The sequence below is a fragment of the Malurus melanocephalus genome, unplaced genomic scaffold (assembly GCF_030028575.1).
Source record: "Malurus melanocephalus ecotype Western Australia unplaced genomic scaffold, MMel_1.1 scaffold_16, whole genome shotgun sequence".
NCBI lineage: Eukaryota > Metazoa > Chordata > Aves > Passeriformes > Maluridae > Malurus > Malurus melanocephalus.
Genome location: NW_026623248.1, coordinates 3717282 through 3738634, shown reverse-complemented (window position 1 = coordinate 3738634; position 21353 = coordinate 3717282). Strand labels below are relative to the sequence as shown.

The following is a 21353-nucleotide window of genomic DNA, read 5'->3' as shown; positions in this document are numbered from 1 at the left end:
CCCCTCCCCCTCCCCGCGGACGGCGCGGCCCGGAGCGCGCGCGGCGGCGGCCGGACGGGGAGGGCGGCGGGGGCTCCGGTGTGCGCGGCTCCGCGGCGCTCTCCCTGTCTGACTCACCGCGGGGCGCGGGGAAGATGCTCAGCGCCGAGGGGTAGCGGCTGCGGAGCAGACGTCGGGGCCCCCCCTCTCTCCCCTCCYTCCCCGCCCCCGCCGGGCTCGGCAGCTCAGCCCGCCGCCGCCGCTCCTAGGTGAGACCGGGGGCCAGGGGAGGTGCTGGGCGAGCACGGGGGGCCGGGCACGGGGCCACCGGGCACCGCCCCCGCCCCACCGCGCAGCCCGGAGCCCAGGGGGGGCGGGAGCCGGGCACCCGGCGCGGGTATCGTTCCCCCCCGCCCAGGGCTAAGGGAAGCGCCGGGAGCGGACCCCGAGGGACGGGCGGGGGGTRGGAGCCGGCGGCGCCTGCGGTTGCCGCGTTCGCGGGATTATGTCAACCCTCGCCTCCCGGTGCTGCTGGGGCGAGCGGCGGCGGCAGCTCCCGCCCGGCGGCGCTGCGGGGCGCCGTGCTCCGGGGCGGGCGGGGGTCGACGGGGAGGCGGCCGCGGGGCAGCGGTGGGCGGCGGGGCGGACGGAGTTTGAGCCGCCTGACGGAGCCGGTGTTCGCGCTGGTGAGTTCTCACCGGGCCGGCGTGGCCGCGGGAACGGGGCGTCCCGGGCAGCCCCGCCCGCCCCGGTGCGCTCCCGAGCCGAGCGTTCGGGGCGGGGATGAATCCCCGGGGAGCGCGGAGGTGCGCACCCCGCTCTTGTGCCGCACGGGAGAGCGGCAGCGCGGCGCGCACAGCCCGCAGCGGCGGCTGTCGGGGGGGCCGTGTCCGTGTGCGCGCTGCAAAGCTCTGTTTGCTTGGCTCTGGTAACTTGGCCGTGCTGTGCCCTGGTCCGAAACTTGCCAAGCCAGGTCTCGCCTTCACGGCACCGCCGGTTGTCCGCTCGGTATTTCAGGGACGCTAGTTGGGCGAAGTGTTACGGTCGCTTAAAAAAAAGGAAAAAAAGGGGGGGTGTGTGTGGAAAACAGAAGTGTGTAAAGATGAGAATAGTGGTTTATGTTTCCGTATCTCAGAAAAGGCTCATGTTTGAAAAATACATAGTAACGAAGAGTTGTTGTACCTGATGGCGAGAAAGCARCATTGGCATTGGGAGACAAACGATACCTGAGAATTTAATTTGGAATTTAGTCTGCAGCCCACGTGCAGTAACAGTTTTCCTGAGCATTTTTAGCATGCGGAGTGATGCATGCTGCCATGTGCCTTGCAAATTCCTTATGCTGTTCGAGGAGTGCCAATACATGCCAACATGCACAAAATCGAGGTGTACTCCGTGCCGTTCGTAACAGCAGCGGTACTAATGAGGAATGCTAGTGTCCATCTGTGACAGGGTTACCGATGGAACGTGTCTTACGGTTCCTTAAAGAACGTTTTAACTTGCTCCCGTAACGAGACACAAAATAGTGTTAGACTAGACCCTGGCACGATGGCTAATAACTTCCCATTTGAATGCACTCTAAGAACCAATTTGTGTCCTCTTCTGTATATGCCAAAATAYAAAATATAATCACTTGCCAGGAAAAAGCCCTCAGTGGAAGGCTGTTTGTATGACTTTTTTTTTTTTTTTTTCTGAATAAATACGCTCACAAATTGTGAGCACTCATGTAAAGTTGATACTTGTTTGCTAAGTACAAAACCCTGATCCTATGGTGCATTATTAGGTTAACGAGTTGAAGCTCCTTTCTGATAGCATTCTAAAAATTTCAGTGGTGCTCTGAACAAAATGAAGAGTAAGTGATTCTAGCTGATAAATTTTGGTCTGTTGATGCTCACTAAGAGATCTGTTCTTTTGCTACGTGTGTATAGCGCATACAAGCTGCAGTTGTGTTGTTGCTTCCCACACCCTCTTAATTTTACACACCTGAGAAGTTTGATTTCAAGAATTTGTGCGAATGGTTGACAGATGAGAACTGGAAGAGCTCTCTGATGTATTCGGAGTAAGCTCTGCTTTCTGTACAATTGGTGAGCTCTTTTATAATTTTTTTTTTCCAGAGAAAGAAGAYGTGATAGTCAGGAAGAGATAAATTTATCCAGTAAGAAGGCAAATTAAAATGTACTATGCATATTCATAGTACTTAGAAGGCATTTAAACACAGTACCCCAAAATTAATTCAGAAAGCTGAGGCCCTGCTGCTTTTTCTCTTAGCATTTTTCTTGGGTAGGGGGAAGGGAAGAATGACACCTCTAACTGGAAGTGGGCACATTGAGTTAAACAGGGAGGGTAGGAGATGTGAAAATTTGGAACAGAACTAGCAATGAAGCCACCATCGAAGGTGGCTACACTGAACTAAGAACCTAAAGCAAACKGTCTCTAGGTAAGAGTTTTGCTACTGTGAAACTTAAGAGGGAGTTGTGACCTGGGTCAGTCATAGTTTCATTTACCTCCCAAGAACAAGACACTTTATTCTCCRAGGAACCAGAATTCCATGTTGGAAATGTTACTTTAATTTGTGTCCATCACTCAGGAGGATGCAGGTTTTGCTTTAACATTGAACAATCAGCATTTTTGGTAAGGATCTTTCTATTTATGTGTTACATGTTGATGATAGGCATAATGAAAAATGCTCTTCACARATAGTACACTCCCACCTTGCTTTGGGCAGACTGAGAAACTGTCAAGCCTTGGACTTACACTCTTTTGGCTCTTGGTCCTGAGACCTGCTCTGCATGCAGACTGCAAGTTAAAGCAGAGAGGAGAGTGAATGGCASCATTCTGGGTCCAAGCTTACTCATTTGCCAAATACCAATCATGACTAGATTTTTTTTTTTTCTGATTATCCTGTTATTATAATTCTTTGCATATTAAATGTTGAAAAGTATGTTGTAATCTTCTATATCAACACTCGTTGTGATGAACTGGTCAGATTTTACTCTGAGAGATGTGATTTGGTATTGTTTGTACATTTGGGAACATATTGGCTTATACTAGTTCACATTTTCAATGTTGTCTTCACAGTTATATGAGGTGCAAGCTTATTTTTAAGAAATCACAGTCAAATTCTGGAGAAAAACATCTTCAGAAAATTGTACCGTCCTGGCACTCATTACAATCCAATGCAATTTTTCCCTTTGTGCAGGCAATAACAGAGGGCTGCTTGTACTTGATCTTTTAGTCCATGTGCCAACTATGCCAGCTTGTCTACAAGACAGTAGTCACGGTTCCAAGTACCAAAGGGTTGTGCTTCAGATAAATGTGGCTTTGACAAGGTAATTAAGCTAGGRAAGGTGTTTCATTGTCTTCGTTTGCTTGCTGTCTCTGTCCATAGTCTTTCTGTATTTTTTTGCTTTTTGAGGTAAAAAGCTTCAAGATGTGGTGAGTTCATTAAGGTGTTTCAGCGTCTTAAGCTGAGTATTTTGGACACTGCAGTTCAGAGATGCAGGTCTTCACATACCTTATTCTCATCTGCTTAGCTCGTAGAGTATCGGTCTGCTCCTGTGTTTGATTTGCTCTTGGAGATTGGCTTGGTTTATGTGTTACTGTAAAGACAGTGGGGCATTTTTGGTACAGTTTCACAATCATATTGCTTTTGACATGGACTTATATATTGCTAGGAGTGTGGGAGGAGATATCTGGTGTTAGGTTGGGGCTGTTTTCTTGCTTTTCTGTTTACCTACTCTGAAGCAGTGGAATTTTTCTAAAAGTCCTTCAGTCAAGTAGAAAACATTTCTTCCTCTCTCCAAAGATTCTTCCTTTACAAAACTCTCAAATTTGGGCTGGATTYACTCTCACAGACTTGAGCATAGTGTTAAAGGATCTTGTTGACATTGTCACCCTGCAGTGAATTTCTCCRAAGTGAAGTATCTTGCGACATTTCAGATGGCATTTGTGCCCATTCATGTTAGCAGCAGATAGCAACCATTATGCCTGGCATAATGGAGTGATGATACTGGTGTTAACAAACCTTAACCAAAGGAAATTCACCAGACAGGGAGCCTCTCTTCCTTGTTAAAGGAATGGTGATTCTTGGTTGAGAAGTGCTGGTATATCTCCTGGAGATTGTCTCTGTCCTCTGATCACAGAGTCAAGAGGTTCTTGTTGTCATGAAAATGTTCAAGCACAAAGAAGAAAATCCAGGACCATATCCGTTCTTTCTCCATTCCTTATTTATTGCCTTCAGCTTCCTACTAGTGAGTTATTTCTAACTCAGTTGGCTGAGGAACATCTTAGAGAGTTTTGTGATGCCTTTCCTAAAGGCAAATGATACTTGGTCCCTTCTTAGCCCATCCTGTGGGGTTGARTAGTGTCTTTGTGGTATCTCTAGAGGAATAACAAGAACACAGAGGCTGCAGTGTCACCAGTGTTAACAATATTCAGCATTCGTCTCTTTTTCATTAGGACTCAAATCCTGATATATCTTTGCCCTGAGAACTGAGTTTGGGTTAAAGTCAAATGCCTGAAACACAGCTTGATCAAGGGAAGAGGTAATGAGTGATGACAGTGTATCTGAGGACYTTCTAAAGTCTCTGGCTGTGCTATCACTTGAGGGCACTTGCTCAATGTTAGAAAGCAGTCTTCAGCCCTGGAATATACTCACTCTGTGGATGGTTAAGATTGTACTTTCCTCCCCTTGTGGATATTCATATCTTGGCTCGTTTCCAAGGCTTGCGCGATCCCTTGCTAAAAGGAGAGTACTTTTCCTTTGGGAAAACCAACTGGAAATTCCAGCTGGTCCAGAACTAAGTAATTGTAACCATCCTGTTTTTTCTAAATGTACCACACATGCTGTAGGCTTAGCAGCAGTGCCTGAAATAAATGTCTGGTGGGGTTTTGGGAAGCTTGAAATTAAAGTTCTCTCTCCCAGGCCTTTGTCTTTGGAGATTGCTCTTTCTAGAAACAGGAAACTGGGACATGTTAAGGAAAGAYATGTCTCTTTTCTTACATTTTCCTGGCTTTTTGATGCAGGTAATCCAAGATGATTTATATGAAGTTTGTTACRTGTGATTGGTTTGTTCTTCATTCCATTCTTGTTTCCTGCAGACAGCAAACATTGAGAGAGGTTTTTTTCTATTGTTTAGAATGTTTTAAGTTCTGAGGCTGTAAGAACGGTAAATTTAATAATAGCTGCAAGTAATRGCAGATGAAGTCAGTGGGGAGTTTTGCCTGTTTGACAGAAGATTTTAGACCATTTTTTAATTTTTGAAGTTCCGTTTTCCAGAAAATGCTTCTCTATGGTGGAGAATAAACATTTAGTTTTGCAGTGCATTTAAACATGGTGATAAAAATGTGAAAGTGATAAACTTCTTTTGCTTGTCCAGCTGTGGATGATTGTCTAAACTCTTCAGTAAGTTGACTGGTCCTCCTGGCTGCAGACTGGATTCAGACCATCAGTGCTTCTGGGTTTTTTGCATATATGCTGCCTTTGATGGTGCTGCGTACTTTGAAGAAAAGCTTTTGCTATGATACCAGTGAGAATATACGTCTCTTTTACCAAGGGTATACTGAAGATAATTTCTTCCTTCTTCAAGAACACTACTACACACAATGTCTTTATTTCTAAGTATCACAATACAATGATGGTAAAAGCCGCTAGTGAATTGGAAACCCACAAAAAYGGTTGGATGTAATTATTCCCAGTATAGGAAAATGGGAAGTCAATTACARTGTTCATCAAGATTTATTATATAATACTAGAATGTGTGTGTATGTCTGTGTGGCTGCATGTATAATATGAATAATACTAATTCTAGAAGTTTTAGTCTTGTAGTGCATGGCCATCTCACTGTTTTTAGGCTTCACCTGACCCCAATGAAATTGGTATTAATGCTCTCATAATTTTAAAAATATTCATAAGAAGTGCTTGTAAAAACAATCTAGCAAATTTTTACTGCTTATACAATCTWAGATTATGTCACTGCATAAATAAATGTGTCAGTTTGCAAATAGTTAAAATACTTAATTTTTAATTAACTGAAAATTGTCTAATTATCTCCTTCAGGATTCTGTAATCAAAGAGCTGTTATGCCACTGTTGTGCTTTGKTAATGCTTTTGTTTTCAGATATAATTCTAAAATCTTGGAAAAGTGTTACTTTGTTAGTAGCACAGCCACCTGGAAAGCACATTATAAATGAGTACCCAATTGGTTTGTGAAGCACCTGTTGTTATTATATGATCAAAATACATAGAACTTCAATTTTCTGTACCAATATTAATAAACCACCACAGAAGTGAGTATTGGAGTGTATAGTCACATAGAAAAATACTTTAGCAAAACCTAAGGGAAGTATTGTATGATTCATTGTGTTTTTACTGAAGCCATTATAAACTGGATGAAAGTTATTATTTTTCTTTAAAATCTGAATGTGGTAGGGATCTGGCTCTTAGCACAAGCAAGAAACAAGAATTCAAGGATTTTTGGAGGCTTTTGTGTGTACTTYTCAATTCTAATCCATTTTATGCTCACCTTGGGTATTTCAGAAGCAAAGACTGTCTCTAGAGGAGGCATATTATAAAAAAACTTCCAAACCTCTTCTTCATTTAAATTCTCATAAAAGTGGTACATTTAACAGGTGCTCACAGGTTTAAAAACCTGTTGCACTAACCTTTTCCTWGGGATTTTCCCACTGGTGAGTTTTGTTCCTTACAGAGCTGTCTGGGACTAAGTAGTAGCTCTGCAGTGATGATATGCACAGGGAAGCAGAGGGCAGTGGAAGGAAGCATCACATACCCTGAGAGTTTGCACTCAGAGGTTTTGAACAAGGTTCTCACCTAGCAAAAATTGTCATAGCACCAYTGATTCCGCCAACTGCACAGGCTGAAGAGCATGTCTCAGGTACCTTGTCAGGAGTCATCTTCCTGGATACTAGGAACAAGGACGAGCAACAGAGTATGTTTGGTTATCACTGCAGTGAAGCAGCATTTGGGTTGCTCCTGACATACCTTTCAGAAGGTAGCAAGCATCTTCCTATTGGTATCACAGTCATGAGAGCTCCAACACTRAGAGAAACCCTGTGGTGTCATGCCCTCTTTTAAAACAATTTTATTTACTTCTTGGTTCGTTTGCATTGACCAGTTAATTGGCTTAAACTTCAAAGAAAATGAAATGTCGAAGAGGAAACTCGATATGTGGTTTTCAAAGGGAAAGGTGCCTTTAGAAGCAGCTTTAGTAAAGTTGATACTCTCTATAAATGCTCAGCTGTGGAAATAAGAAGCTAATATTAAGTGGTCSTGATCTAGAAAGCTTGGCTGAAGAGTGTTAAGTTTCCCTTTGAAGTATATTTCACTAAATACGCCGTGTTCTACTGTATATACAAGCAAGTGATGTTCCTAGGTGGAAAATTTTGTTGAAATCCTTTGGCCTTGTTACTTAAGAGTAGTACTGCAGGACTGTACTTCTGTAATAAAAGTATTGTTAATGTTCATYAAAAAATATATGCTATTAAAAACATAAGCTAGAGAGCAAGTCATAGCCCCCAAAATAGCAAATTTTTTGGTTTAAATTTGGTTTGGTTTAAATTGGACTGCATTAAGATTTTAGTTTTTACTTATGTGCAGCAAAGGCTACTCTAGTTAACAGAAAATTGGGAAGCTTCTCTCTTTTTTGAACAGTTTCCCAAATATTTTCACAAGTAAAGACAAGCTGCTGCTTGCTTCTGCTCATTTTTAGTATGGTGCAGCAGCACACACACACACACAGTACCCGAGGGCTTGGTGATGCCCTGTAGCGCTCAGGGCACCTTAGCTGAGGACAGTGGCCTGGTTAGACTGGGAAGTGATTCCTCAGCTTCTTGCTCTTTGGTGTCTRAGATTGACAATTTACACTGGGATCTTTGCAAGAGAAGAATCCCGTTTTATCTGCAGAGCATCACATAGAATTTGTTTTAAAAAACGTCTTTCTTGACTTACGGTAGAAAAAAATTAGGCTTTGTGTGAAAAAAATTCTTTTGCAAAAGCAGTTTAGAACAGAAGTGCTGTAAAATAAATGAGTTAGAAGCAGTGAATAAATTCGAAACAGCAGTCATCTTTCCATGTTGTTTTTCATTGACATCCACCCTGTTTTGAGTTATGTAACTTAAGTAATAGGATTGTTCTTTGACCTTCATAATCTCTTTTTAAACTGAAAATACAAATACTCATGTAAAGTAAAAWTTCTTCTTTTCTAACAGATCTTCACTTTTAGTTATCGGTACGTGATGATGATTTTATACTTTAATGCAAAACTGTTGATTCATGGAAGTAATCCCRTGTTCATGCATAATACAAAAGCTGTGTCTGGTATTGTTGCTATTGCTAGGGGCTCATGTGTCACATTTTTATAAATCTTATTTTTAGAATATCTTATTTCAGCGACCACAGCCCTGTTCTGGTTAAAACCCTGTTATGTTGATCCTAATGCRGTGATGACATAACTAAGAGAGTGAGGGGGCTTGTTAAAAACTAATAACATGCCTGAAGTATTACTTTAATTTACCAGGAATGTAGGAGATCCTTTCAAGTTAGGTGTTCCTAAAGAGATTGATTTGAATGTGTAYACTAAGTATAATTTAGCAGTTGTGGTTTATCTTACCTTTTTTCTGCCACTTCCCCCCTGGTTTTTAGTGTAAGTTTGTATTCTTATATTTTGCATCTTACACTTCATTATTCACATCTGCCATTTCTAAAAACAAATCCTGACCTTTTGCCCTGATGCCTTTGTGCTTCTCCATGGGTGAAGGAGAGGTGGTGTTGCTGACCTTACAAAGTGTGTGTGGAGAATCCCTTTGACCGATGGTGTCCAAGATGGATCTCACCATTGGGCTTCCTGTTGTTCCTCCWGTTCCTGATTTCCTATTTCAGCACAAGACCCCACTGATGAGACAAAGCTCTGGATCTCCCTGCCCATGGGAGGGAGCAGGTGGTTAAAGCTTAACTCAGTCTTGAGGCAATCTCATATCCTGCAGGTCCAAAATGAGCATTGGGGGATCACAGTATAATTTCATGTCACTCTTTGTCACACAATGCTGTGTTGAGCAGAAGGTCTRTTCCAGGGGAATGGAAACTGACATAACCAAGTTTGGTTTAAAAGTTTTCGTGTTGCTGTATTCACAGATAAAGCAGCTTGAATTTGGCTCAAACTTTAATGATGTGTGTGAGTGTATAAACAGAGTTAAAGGCACTTACATAATTACTGATACATCGGGAGCGGTGAGACCTGTCATGCATTATTGTGCTATCGGATGTGATGCCCTTTGTAGACTGCGAAACGTGGAATGGCTTTGTTTATACTTTTGACATACTACAAAAGATTGTGTGATGCATTCAGAAATTACATTGACACTATAGCAATCTGTCTCCCTCTTCTACACAGCAGAACACTGTTTCTCAGAAAGAAAAATGTCRGTCATGGTTTTCCATAATCTGAAAAGGGGTAAAAGTTGAATTAGTTAACCATCCTAAAAAACATAKAGAGGGTTTTTTTCTATTTCTTGAAGCTCTGGCAAAGAGGACTTCTTTCTTACTTTACTAAGTACTCTRTATTTGCAGGCTGTGAAGGTTGAAAGTCAGGGAAAGTAAACTTGTTAAATTGTGAAGAAGAGTAGTGGAAAACAGCAATTTTAGTGTTTGTATTCTGGAAAACAGTKATGGCAGAATAGAACAGAAACTTCAGGTCTTCAGGAATGATTCTGGATACTGTATTAATTGGACCATAATCAAGGTTTAAATTGTTACAGTTTGTATTCTGGTRTCTTCTTCCACAGACTAGAATCAAATAGACATATTGTTTACATTTTTATAGGGCTGGTTTGAAAGATTGAAATATTGCCTGCTAATGGTGTGGGGTTGTTTTCTTTTTTGGAATATAAGACTTACTGAGCTACATTTGTGAAGATTCTGTGAAGATACGATTTTCTGTTGTACTCCAGTTRTGGGCTGGGGGACTTGTGTAGTCCAAAGGCTCTGTATAGAAATTGAGTCCACCCTCCCTAATGTATCAGGGAGATACTTTGATAGTTATGTGGGTTTTTCTTTGGTATGTACATTACAGGGATTATTATATATTAGAGAAAAGGGCGTGGTAGTTTTTACAGAGTGTATCTCTGACAACTTGAAAATGCAGTATTCCTATTATTTAAATGAATATCTAAAATTCATGCAATTGGTGTATTTTGAATTGCATGTGTGTCTGTGCTTGGTCAATGAGAACATTCTGGTAGGTGCCACTTGGTGAAAAGCTCTKGTGCCATATGGCACCAAGTGTCAGTGGCTGAAGGCAGGTAACAGCAACAAAGGGGGCTGATAAGAAGGCTGGAGAGGGGCTCTTCACAAAGGGGAGATGACCTTAAGCTGAAGGAGGGTAAATTTAGATTAGCTATTAAGAAGAAATTCTTTACTGTGAGGGTGTGAGRTACTGGAASTGGTTGTCCAGAGAGGTTKTGGACTCCTCATCACTGGAGGTGTYTGAGACCAGGCTGGAAGGGGGTCTGAGTAACCTGATTCARTGAAAGGTTCTCTGCCTATGGCAGGGGGCATGGAACTCGATGTTCTTGAAGGTCCCTTCCAACCCAAAATATTCTATGATTCTGTCATAGCAAATGTGGCTCATCGGTAGCCCTGTGTAGCCACAAAAGACATTGCAAAGTCATATTTGGTTTTTTGAGGAGTAAGGAGTGGGAGAGCAGGGTCTCTGAGGCATTGGCTCAACTAAAGCAACTGTTCCTTTATGAAATCACTCCAGTTGCTCTTATTTCAAGTCTCCTGTAGAAGATTAGAAGAGATTGTGCTGGTCTGTTACAAAGAGCCCCAGTATCTGTCCACGACTTCTGATTTTGTTAGAATAGTAGGTTCAAATACTTCTGCTCACTGTAGCGAATTATCCATCTAAGGCAAGGATGTTTTCTGCCAACCAAACCARGGCTTTGTTCGGTGATAGGGTTGATTGCTCCTCCAAAGTATAACAAATCCCACTGGAAAGCAAGAATACTTTCACCAGGAGCATTTGGTCCATGATGAATGTGGAAATGTTTTTCTGGATGAAGTAGATAAGAAATTGAGTGATGCTCATTTCAAACACTTTTATTCTACACTTCTGACATCATCTTAAGTAGTCCTGAATTTCTGTCAGCTCAGTAAGAGCCTTGGACTTTCATCTGTCTGTTTTGCGTAATASTATGTGTATGGTTATTATACAGTTAAGAAGTTTTTGAGGGATTTATTCCCTGTGTTTGCTCTGCTACCTGAACCATACCTATCCTAGGAGTTGATTGCAGTATTTATCAAAGCTATGGAGCCCCCATTGGAGCCATCTGTAGGTAGTGGTTGTGCCATCTGTCACTAAAGACTGTGTTCCAGAGGGAGAGACAATATGCACAGACTTCGTCATGCAAAGCCTGTAGGGTACGGTCTCTGATGTTTGCTTTATCCTTCTAATATGTATAAATTCCAGTGTTACACTAACGTCTAAAATCTTTATTGCAAAAGGCTTCCGAGCACCCCAGTAGCTGATACTTCATCTTTGCCTTTCTGTATGCATTATGCATTTTACTGAACTCCACACATCCCTCTGAGAGGTGAACTATGATCCTTAGTTGTTAAAGACTGCAAGAGTATTAAAAAATGGGTAAAACCAAGCTGCAAAAAATTTCCAGCTAGTATATAAACCTCAGAGATAGTGGCAAGAGCCACAAAAACTAAGGTGCCTTTGGGTGCGAGCATGCAATATTCTGAATATTTTTGCCATGAATTATCAAGGATTACAGCAGCAGCAGATGTTCGAGGCAGCATGATAGAGATTGTGTGTACCTTTGTGCTGTGATTAACTGAGCCAATATCCTTGCATGCTAAGAGATAGGTGACTTCAAAAAGTTTCAAGAGAACATTAACAGAATGTTTCAGGAATGCTTTCCCTACAGATATTACTACCAAGAGCAACATTCTAAATTTTTATTGGTGTTTAGTGATCTTCTAGTTTGTGATTAGCAGTAGTGGCATGTGATTAGGCGCCAAATTTGAAGTGAAATTTGTGTTAGCTTAAGATATACCTCATGTTGTGTCTGGGGGCAGTGTGATGACCTAGACAATATTKGGTGTGAGAACCTACTCATGAAACTGTGGGCCTTCAGGACAGCAATTTTTGTGACTCCATGTTCTCTGTTGCACGAGCTTAACTGCAGTCCTTGTCACAGGCAAGGGTATCTCTTCACAGTTGGCAGTCATGGGGCCATGAATCCTTGTGCTGCCACTTTCAGCTCTGAGTAAAGCATGGACTAGACACACGCTGGTAACCAGAGAGGTCAGAGCTGTCAAATTTGCAGTTTGCCCATCTCTGTAGCTCATCCAAGTAGGACTACTCTTGTTTGGTTTTGACCGTACAGTGCTGGCAATCTGTCAGAAATCAACATTAAATATAAAGCAACAAAGTGGTGGGGGTTTCRGTACATTTTTTGTTCTTAAATGCAACAAAAGGAACAATTTGTACAAATGACAGCAACCTAAAAAGAGCTATTGCATCAGTAAGTGCTGATACTATGCACTGCTGTGTTAAACGGGAAGGGAACTGATTTAGCGTCAGCAAATGAACCTTAAGCAAGGCCTGTAATAACTATTCTTATTCTGTTAGGGATCTGATGTAGCATTAAGAGCCTGTCATGAYTTATATGTGTTGTGGTTTTGTACTTACGTATGCATTAAAATATTCCAAGAAATACATAGCAAGAACATTATATTGTCAGYGAGAGGTTATGCATGTTTAATCTAGACCGAGCTTCTGAAAATACTCATGAAATGTAGATGATCAAACATTTTATTTAAATATTGAATTTGAGGGCATTTGAGTGGATTATTCTTTGTTCTTTGTGGATGTTCTCTCAACATGAAATGAAGGGAATATATAAATATATATATTTCCTTTTTTATGGTTTTTTTTTTTTTGCAGCATAGCAAGGACTTGCTTCGTTGCTAGGTAACAAGGTATTACTTTATTTGCAGGAGCAGTAGCTGAGTTGATAGTAGAGGCAGTGACTTATCTGAAATGTGTTAATATATACTGGAGCARTAATAATGATTATTGAAATTGCTTATTTTTATGTGCTCCACGCCATGGAAAAAATATATAATCAGTTCATTAGACTATTTCCTTCTACAGTGCAGAATAAATACTTAATTACCAAAAATGAMCAGTACCAGAATCTGTATCGTTTATTTTTGTCTTAAAATGGGTTCTTTCTGGTACAAAGCAGGGAGTAAAGTAGTACCAAAATAAGGGGATTTATAAGGTGTAGCTGTAATTATCCATTCATATTTTTTTTTGGCCTTTCAGAGACAGGCTTGCTTTTTCAGCAGCAATACATTTTCCTCCAGGGATCAAGGCCAAAGCTGCCAGTCACCAGGGCAGAAGCTGGCTCCTTTCCTGTGGCAGGCTGCCATCTCGCTTCTGCCTCCAACAACACCGGCAGGTGGTCTCCAGGCCACTCCACTGCCTCTTTCTCACACAAGTCTGGAAATTCAGAATGGTCACAGTTGCCTTCAGGGTAAATGCTAATGCCACCTGTTGCCACTGCTGGCACAGTGACTGACTGAGGTGGTGTGGCTGCTGTATCCSTGGCCAAAATTTCACTGCTGTGCACCTCGCTCAGTTCTGCTGCTGTTTGTGAGAGGGAAGCATTTACAGTCAACCTGATGCTCTCTCCTCTGAGGTCAGGTTACTCTTAGCCAGGTAAAAACCTTCATCCGTGTCTGTTATGTGGGATACATCAACCAGGACTCACCAGTGCTCACGGATGCAGGAGGATTCTTCGAGTCATGGAGGAGGATTTCTGTGCTCATGCTGAAGAAGAGCAATTGTTGTTTCAGGGTGGTGGAAGCCATATTGGCTCAGAAGAAAGATTTCCTCAGCATCAGCCAAATTAGTGAATGTGGCATGGCTGAACATTTTTTTAGTACAATTMATCGAATCCTGGAATGTCCTCAGTAGGAAGGGACCCATGTGGATCATTGAGTCCAGCTCCTGGCCCTAAACAGGAACAACCCCACGACTCASACCCAGTGTCTTAGAGCCTTGTCCAAATATTTCTTGAACTCSGCCGGGCTTGGTGCTGTGACCACTTCCCTGGGGAGCTGTTCCAGTGCCCAGCCACCCTCTGGGTGAAAAACTTATTCCTGATGTCTAACCTGAACCTCTCCTGACTCACCTTCATGCTGKTCCCTTGGGTCCTGTCACTGGTCACCGGAGACAAAAGATCAGTGCTTGGCCCTCTGCTTCAATTTGAGTCACCCTTGCCTAAATGTTTGACACCTTTCCTTCTTGCAAGGACTGAAGTTTAATAATAATTCACATGTATAATTCTGCTATTTTTAGAGTAAACATTGACTTTTTCTTCATGTCAATCAGTTTTTAGCAGCTGCAAATGTTTTTTAACCCACAAAGTTACCTGTTAGACTTTCCACTTTGGTTCCAGATATTCACATACTGCTCCAGAAAKCTGCAGTTCACCTCCACTCCACTCCACTCATACAGATTTTCTCATCCTGGTGGTTTTACCTTTAAAAAGACTACTAATCTGTAGTCCTGATCATTCAGTTTCATTGGTTTGTTGGAGGTTTTTTTTGCAAAGCAAGATCCTGCCTAATTTGAATAAAATAGGATGTTTGTCATTCCGTGATGGAGAGCAAGATTAGTCTAAAAGGGATAGTTGATGGGCAGGCAAAACCAGGAGAGAAGAGATAGCAAAGTCGATCTCAATATACCCCACCTGTGTAAGAAGTATTTGCAGCTCTGGGTAACGTTGCAATTTGTTGTAGTTTTTGTATTGTATCACACTTGACATTTTCCCTTMGACCTCTAATGACTTCTAGCACAGTCATCGACATAATAGTTTCATAAGCAAATAGCTGCAGGCTTGGACAGTGTCTTAAGAACTAAAGTATTCCTGATCTTTTGGCTTTCATTTCAGCAAAAACGATGAGTAAATAAAACGAGGCAAAAGGGCACTCTCACAGTATCTGACTTTCCTGAAAAGTTGCAGAAAAGAAAAAAAAAAAAAAAACCCAAACACAATAGAGTTAAGAAGCATAAAATTTAGGGAGCTGTTTCTGTATCTATAAATGTAGAAGATTAAATGAAATCGAAGGAAAACAGGACAAATGAGAGAAAATGGGTGCAGCAATAAAAAAGAGCAGAAATGATGCTTCAGCATGAGTCAAAAGGACAAATAAGGATGGTTCTCTTCTGTAGACCATTGAAAGGAGAACCTATTTGGAGCCATTGCTGGATAAGGCCTCCAGTATATACTTCAGTTAGAGGAAATGTTTTGTTTTTTTTACATTTTCATGTAATATCAAGTGATGTTGTGCATTGAGGAAAGTTATGCATCCAGGGTTGGTCACTGTCTGTGTGAACATCCTCACCTCACTTTCACCTCCCCTGACAGCACTACCTGCAGCATGTTGGGGCTCCGTGTTGATTTATCTCAGCACTGGGAGCATCTGAGGAGCCCTTTCATCATCCTGATCATACAGAGGAATGCTAACATGATCTGTAGGACTTCCTTAACTCCCCRGATTTAGCGAGCTTTGTGTTTCACTTCACTGCTGTTTAAAATTCCCCAGYAGTAATAATGAGACTGACAGAGGACAACACTTGCCTTCCTCATGTTTTTGTTATTTAAACAGCCAGGTTGATGACTTGGTTCTTCACTGAATAGAAGATCACCTATATGGCTGTTTTAATAAAAATGCTTTTGCTTCATGGATAAATCATCAAAGAACTGGAATTTTTCTAATTTCAAAATACTTTAGTATGTTAATACAGATGTGTTATCAGCTCAGAAATCAATCTGGTCCTTGCTCTTCCTAAGCACCAGATCTCTTTCCAGTCTGGGTCAAAGGAATGCTGTGTATAAATTCTGGATGTGCATGCTCAGGTGAGAGGAATGACTGGAGACAGTTGCTTTATTAATCACTGTTCTGACAGGAGCATGGAATGACATTCCCTCTACATGAACGTCATGCTATTTAAGTAAACATGAGTGCACAGCCTGGGTTTGYTTTGCTGACTTGTGTTTACCATTACAGAAGGACAGAATTGAATCTAAATTTGGAGTGCTTTAACTTTTCTGTTATAAGCAAAAGAATATTAARAGTAGCATGATTCTTTTATTTGATGAGGTGAACAGTAATTAAATAATTGCAGATATGTGAATTTACATAAGAAAYGAGATTTTATGTTCTTGCTCTGAACTGTATTATTAGAAGATGTGTATTTTAGCATTTTTGGTCACTGATTTACTCCATTAAAGTTTTCTTTTGGAGAATAATTTTTAACCTAAAGAAGTAGGGTCTTGCAATTATTCTCTTGGTCTTTCAAACTGATTGGGYATTTGAGTTGGAAGAGTGGTTTCTTTCAGAGGTGTTAAATTCCCACAACTGTYGTGGAAGTGAGTAGATGGAACCCTTTTAATCCTATTGTGGCAGGGGTGTTGTGGCTTACACTGCTGAGGGTGGAAAAAAATGCAGTTAAGAATAGAGTCATGGTGGAAAGCTRAAATTACAGTGAGGATTGAGGAAGCTGAAAATAATACAGAGAAAGGAGGAGTTCCATGGGCCAAGGGAAGGATTGTGGAGACATAAATGAAAATCCATAGGAAAATGTGTTGTTATTTATGCTCCTGGTGGTACTGGGCAACCACCACTTGCCTGTTTAATACAAATCCTRTGTGATGAATGGCATATTGGCTTGAGTAAAAGCACCCAGTTACAGGTGATTTCTCACACTGCTCTTCTCATGTGACAGTGCACCCTGACTGATGAGAGCCACCAGCACCTGGTACTGTCACCTCCTGCCTGGGGAAAAAGCCTGTGCCACCTGGGGGCTGGGTTGAGCAGAATGCCTGAGTTTGTGGGGAAGCTCCTTGGTGTCTGTGTTGGGACRGCAGAGGCAGATAAATGTCTTGTACCCGGGATGGAAAGGCAGTGGAGTTATGGGATAGATTAGAAATTCACTTTTGCTTTCTCACATATTTTTAACTAGATTTTTTTAATATTTTACTTTCTTACAAGGGTTAATGGTTGCCACTTCTTTATTAGGATTTTCTTTATATTTTTGATCAGTAAATACGATGTCTGTTATGTAGCCATAATAATTTTTCACTTAAACTAGCAGTCCATGAGAAAGAAGATTGTTATGTTCATAAATATCATCATTGGTTAATGAGAACAAAAACTACTATAAGAAAATAGTGTGGAACATCTGATTTTAGGCTTGGAGAGAGTGAAGACTGTGAATCACTTCTGACAGTGCCTGGCCAAACTGCATACGTGGTAGATATTTTTTAATGGTCTTATTTCACCCATTCTGATTGTGTGGATACAGCAAGTAAATCCAGGATGATTTTATGAATAAGGCATGGTGTTAGGATTTAAAAGATGTGGTTTTCATTCCTGTTAGTATGCCAAGTTTCACCTGCAGCCTTAAATTTGTTAGTTAATCCACATGTGCTTCAGGTTTTCATTTTCTCAAAAGAAAATAGGAAAGAGAAATCAAGTTAGTATTTTTTTCCCCTTTGCACTGATGGAAACATACACTTGSATTATTCAAAGACTCAAGAGCTGTACTCCCATCAACAATACAGAATCAAGTGACCACATTGCAACAGAGAAGGTTGACTCTATATAAAATTAAAGTCAATGCATTAAAAAAATAGTCTTGTAACCTGATGTTTATACTGTGATAAGACTCACTAGAGTACAATAAAGCTTGATCATATGCAATGTAGGATAGTGGATTAAATTTCTTAATTGCTAATAATAAGTAATCCTTGTGTCTCCAGGGTATATAGAAGGTTGAAAAGCAGCCAAACCACTGCATTTTCATTGTGTCAGTCTCCTTGGCAGTTCCCTGTGGWAACAGGCTGATGGCAGGAGGGAGGTTAGGAAGAGCCTGTGGGTATGTATGGCATTGCTGTCAGGTTAATAAATTACATGGGCCCGCTGCAAAGGGGGTGCACAGAAGCACATATTGTATATCTTTCTGTGACACTCCAGCCTGGCATTCTTCTGGCTCAGGGCATTCAGTTATTCATTTCTCCCTCCTTCTCTTAATTTAATTTGTGAACTCATTTCACAGTAGTCTATTCTACTYCTAATGCTTCTACGTAACTTTCCAGAATACAGGAAGAGTATAAAAGCAATGAGARTGGAATAGACCCCTGAGCCTGGACTGTGTTTTTCACTGTGCTAAATTTGTGTTTTACCATTCGCAAGCTCTCACGCTACAAAACCTGTGCTGCTGTTATGAGATAAAATGTGTAGGTTTGGATTTAATGTTTCTAAGCAGCTGAATAATAGATGTAGAAGTGATGCATACAGCCACATATTGGAATGGTTCTGTGTTATATTGCGGTATTTGAAAGTAAAGCTGAAAGAGCAAGTCTTTTATTCTTCTTCACCTTTCTTTAATCATTTTTTAGCATGCTGTGAAATAAAACATACCGTGTCACATATTTTTCTTCTTAAATCACCTTGCTGTACCCTATTCTTACTTACCTAGTGAAGCAGGAGGCCATGTCTGAGCATTTGTACTTTGCTCCCTGCTCTCCAGTTCCAAACTCATTTGATGTTCATTTTACTGCCCTTTTGCGTTTCATCTTGCTGGCCCATGTCTTCACTTAYAGATAGAAGTCCTGGATGCCTGAGATGCAAGGACAAATCTCACCTAATGGGATGCATCCAGTTCTCTTCATTTCCCCATGGATATCATTCTTCTTGAGACCCAAGATCCTTGTAAGCTTCTGCTGTAGTAAAACATGGGTGTTAACAAAGCAGTCAGGAAGCGTTGAGAGTTGACAATGTAGGATCAAGGGCAGCTGTTAGTGGAGGTTGCTAACATCTGCATCTTATCCTAGCACATCACTAATGTGACTGAAATGAGCTGATCTGTGGCTCTTTCTTGCCACTGACAGCCTGGGTGAAATTCCTGTAGAGGAGGGAGAAACATGTCAGAACTGCAGGTTGTCCCCAGCTTGTCTCAGATGTGCCTCAGTTGTACACAGGGATCAGTGGGTTGGCAGGAGGGGATTAGCACCAGCAGCAGTGTCCTTTGCACCTCAGCAGAGCCCTTTGCAGAACACACTCAGGGAGAGATGACGTCACACAACTTCTCTCATCTTTGTGTGTGATTTTGGATTTTTATAGCTTGGTTACACTTGTGTCCAAGCTTTTCTTCGCACCTCTCAGAGGTTATAAATTCATTTTACTGAAGTGAAAGTTTGAATCCTTCACAACCCAGTGTTGTGAAAAGCTAAAGGTTTAGGTAAGGGTAAGAAAGTTCCCTGTTCATTTTGTCCTTTGAACCACAAGGAAAAGGTTGTCAAGCTTGGAAATAAGAGATTTCTCTTAACTAGAATGTGCATGTTGCCTGAAAGTCTAATTTGATGTCTGTAAGGCTTCTCTCTTGCCCTTATACAGTAGTAAGGTGGCAATTTGCAGTAGGGCTGCTCCAGCTTGGGCAGACTGTTCTGCATAGAATTTGGAAGTTCAGTTGTCCTTTAATAAAAACTAGTCAGCCTCAGGGCTTCAGATATCATAGGAAAAAAAAGTCATAATTCAAAACAGTCTATGCAGTCATGGGACTTGTGCATTTGTCTTCCTAACAAAAGCTGAGATTCAAAAGTTTGTGATTTTGGGAGGAGGATAGACTTTGTTGAGACTCGTGATGAAATCACAAGAGTGAAAGACAATATGCAGAATCTGCTTACTCTCACCATAACTGCCATCTCTGAAATCGAAATAAAAAGTCATCCTAAGGTGTTTTTCTAGCTCAGAGTATAAAAAGATATGAGATTGAATATATTTGTGGGATAGGTCTGCTGAATAAGAAAATACTATTTTTACACAGTCAGCTTTCATTCTACCATTTCATTTAACTGTGCCCATCCTTTTCAGTTCTGCAATGCAGTGTAATCCCTACTTTATTGGAGTACAGCATGTCCAAGCGAGACACTGGCTTCATTCCAGCCAAAGGTATTTTGACACTGACATCAAGAAAAACAAGTTTTCATACTTGTTACCAATACGTGGTGTTTGAAACAGAATCTTTCACTGGCATTAGATCATTGCAGGCAGCTAATTTATAAACTTGTGGAAAATGTTTCAGATACTTTTGAAGTTCTAGTGCATGGGTGCTTTGTTATTAAGCAGTGTCAAGCTGATACTCAGTTTACATTCAGAAATTCTGACAAAGCAAATATTCCTTTGGGAACAGGGCGCCTCGGACCAAGAACATAAGTGGAAATCTGAAAAAAGATAAAGGGTGTGTTAGCTTGGATCTAAACACGAGCAGTTTCTATGGGGAATATAGATTGTGCAGCCCCAGACGTCCAGCAGCCTGGTACTTCCAGCAAGCTGAGAAGGCTTCTCACTGGTTCTCCTGCCCTGGAAAAAGTACTTGGGTCTGCAGGCAAGGGCAAAAAAAAAAAAAAAAAAGCATTTTGATTCTGCTTGAAGGATTTTGTTGTTAATATTTAAGTTAATGAAACATCTGACCTATTGAATTATTTTCTTAACCATTTATCCAACTTTAAAATGCATGAAAAATTCAATGCCACTGACATAGCAAAAATGATTTAAATGTGTGTTCACTGAGTGTATAATAATCTGCAGTGTACAGATAACTTTTCAGTTTGCTGCACAGAGATTTAGCTGTGCAACTCTGAGCTGAGTTAAAATAATGATGTACATTTTCCCATTTAATTTTAGATCCTATTTTTCAGTATGTGGGTCAGCTTCTTAAGTTAGTCTTGCATTAGTCTTTTTGCACAAGGCAGGTGCAATCAGGTCTTCCAGATTTTCGTTTCTTTGAAATACTGAACTGTAAATGAGATGATTATATCTGGAAATGTAGAGGTGTCCAACAGCAGTTCATGTCTTCTTGCAACCTGCACAACAAAAGTTATATTTACCCTCTGAAAGAAATTATTTTTACTAGTGACTCTTCTGCTGATAAATCTCTGGAGTTTCTTTAACCTTTCAGAATTAGAGAATTTAGAGAGAAAAGGGTTTTACTCTCATCTTAATGTCAGTTGTAAATTTCTTCAGGTTCTGTCATCTCGCTTGTCCATGCACTTCTCTGCTGTTGGTGAGGAACATTTTGACACAGTAGTTTGTGTCTGCATTTTTGTTTGGGGTGGGGGAAGCTGCCTTGATTTTGAACTTAAAATAGATTGTGTGAGCCTCTKTGAGAACATCTGAATGAGTAATTCCCTAGTTGCATACCCCAGAAACAGGAGGCTTAGCTCCCAGTTTGCTCTGCCATGGAGCAGATTGATGCTGCTCAAATCCATGTCGT

At 41.1% G+C, this 21353-nt stretch overlaps 1 protein-coding gene across 5 annotated transcripts in view; it reads left to right on the top strand.

Moving 5' to 3' along the window:
- ANKS1B (ankyrin repeat and sterile alpha motif domain containing 1B) overlaps nt 1-21353 on the top strand; it is a 404590-nt gene that overhangs the window by 315162 nt on the left and 68075 nt on the right. The window lies entirely within an intron of this gene.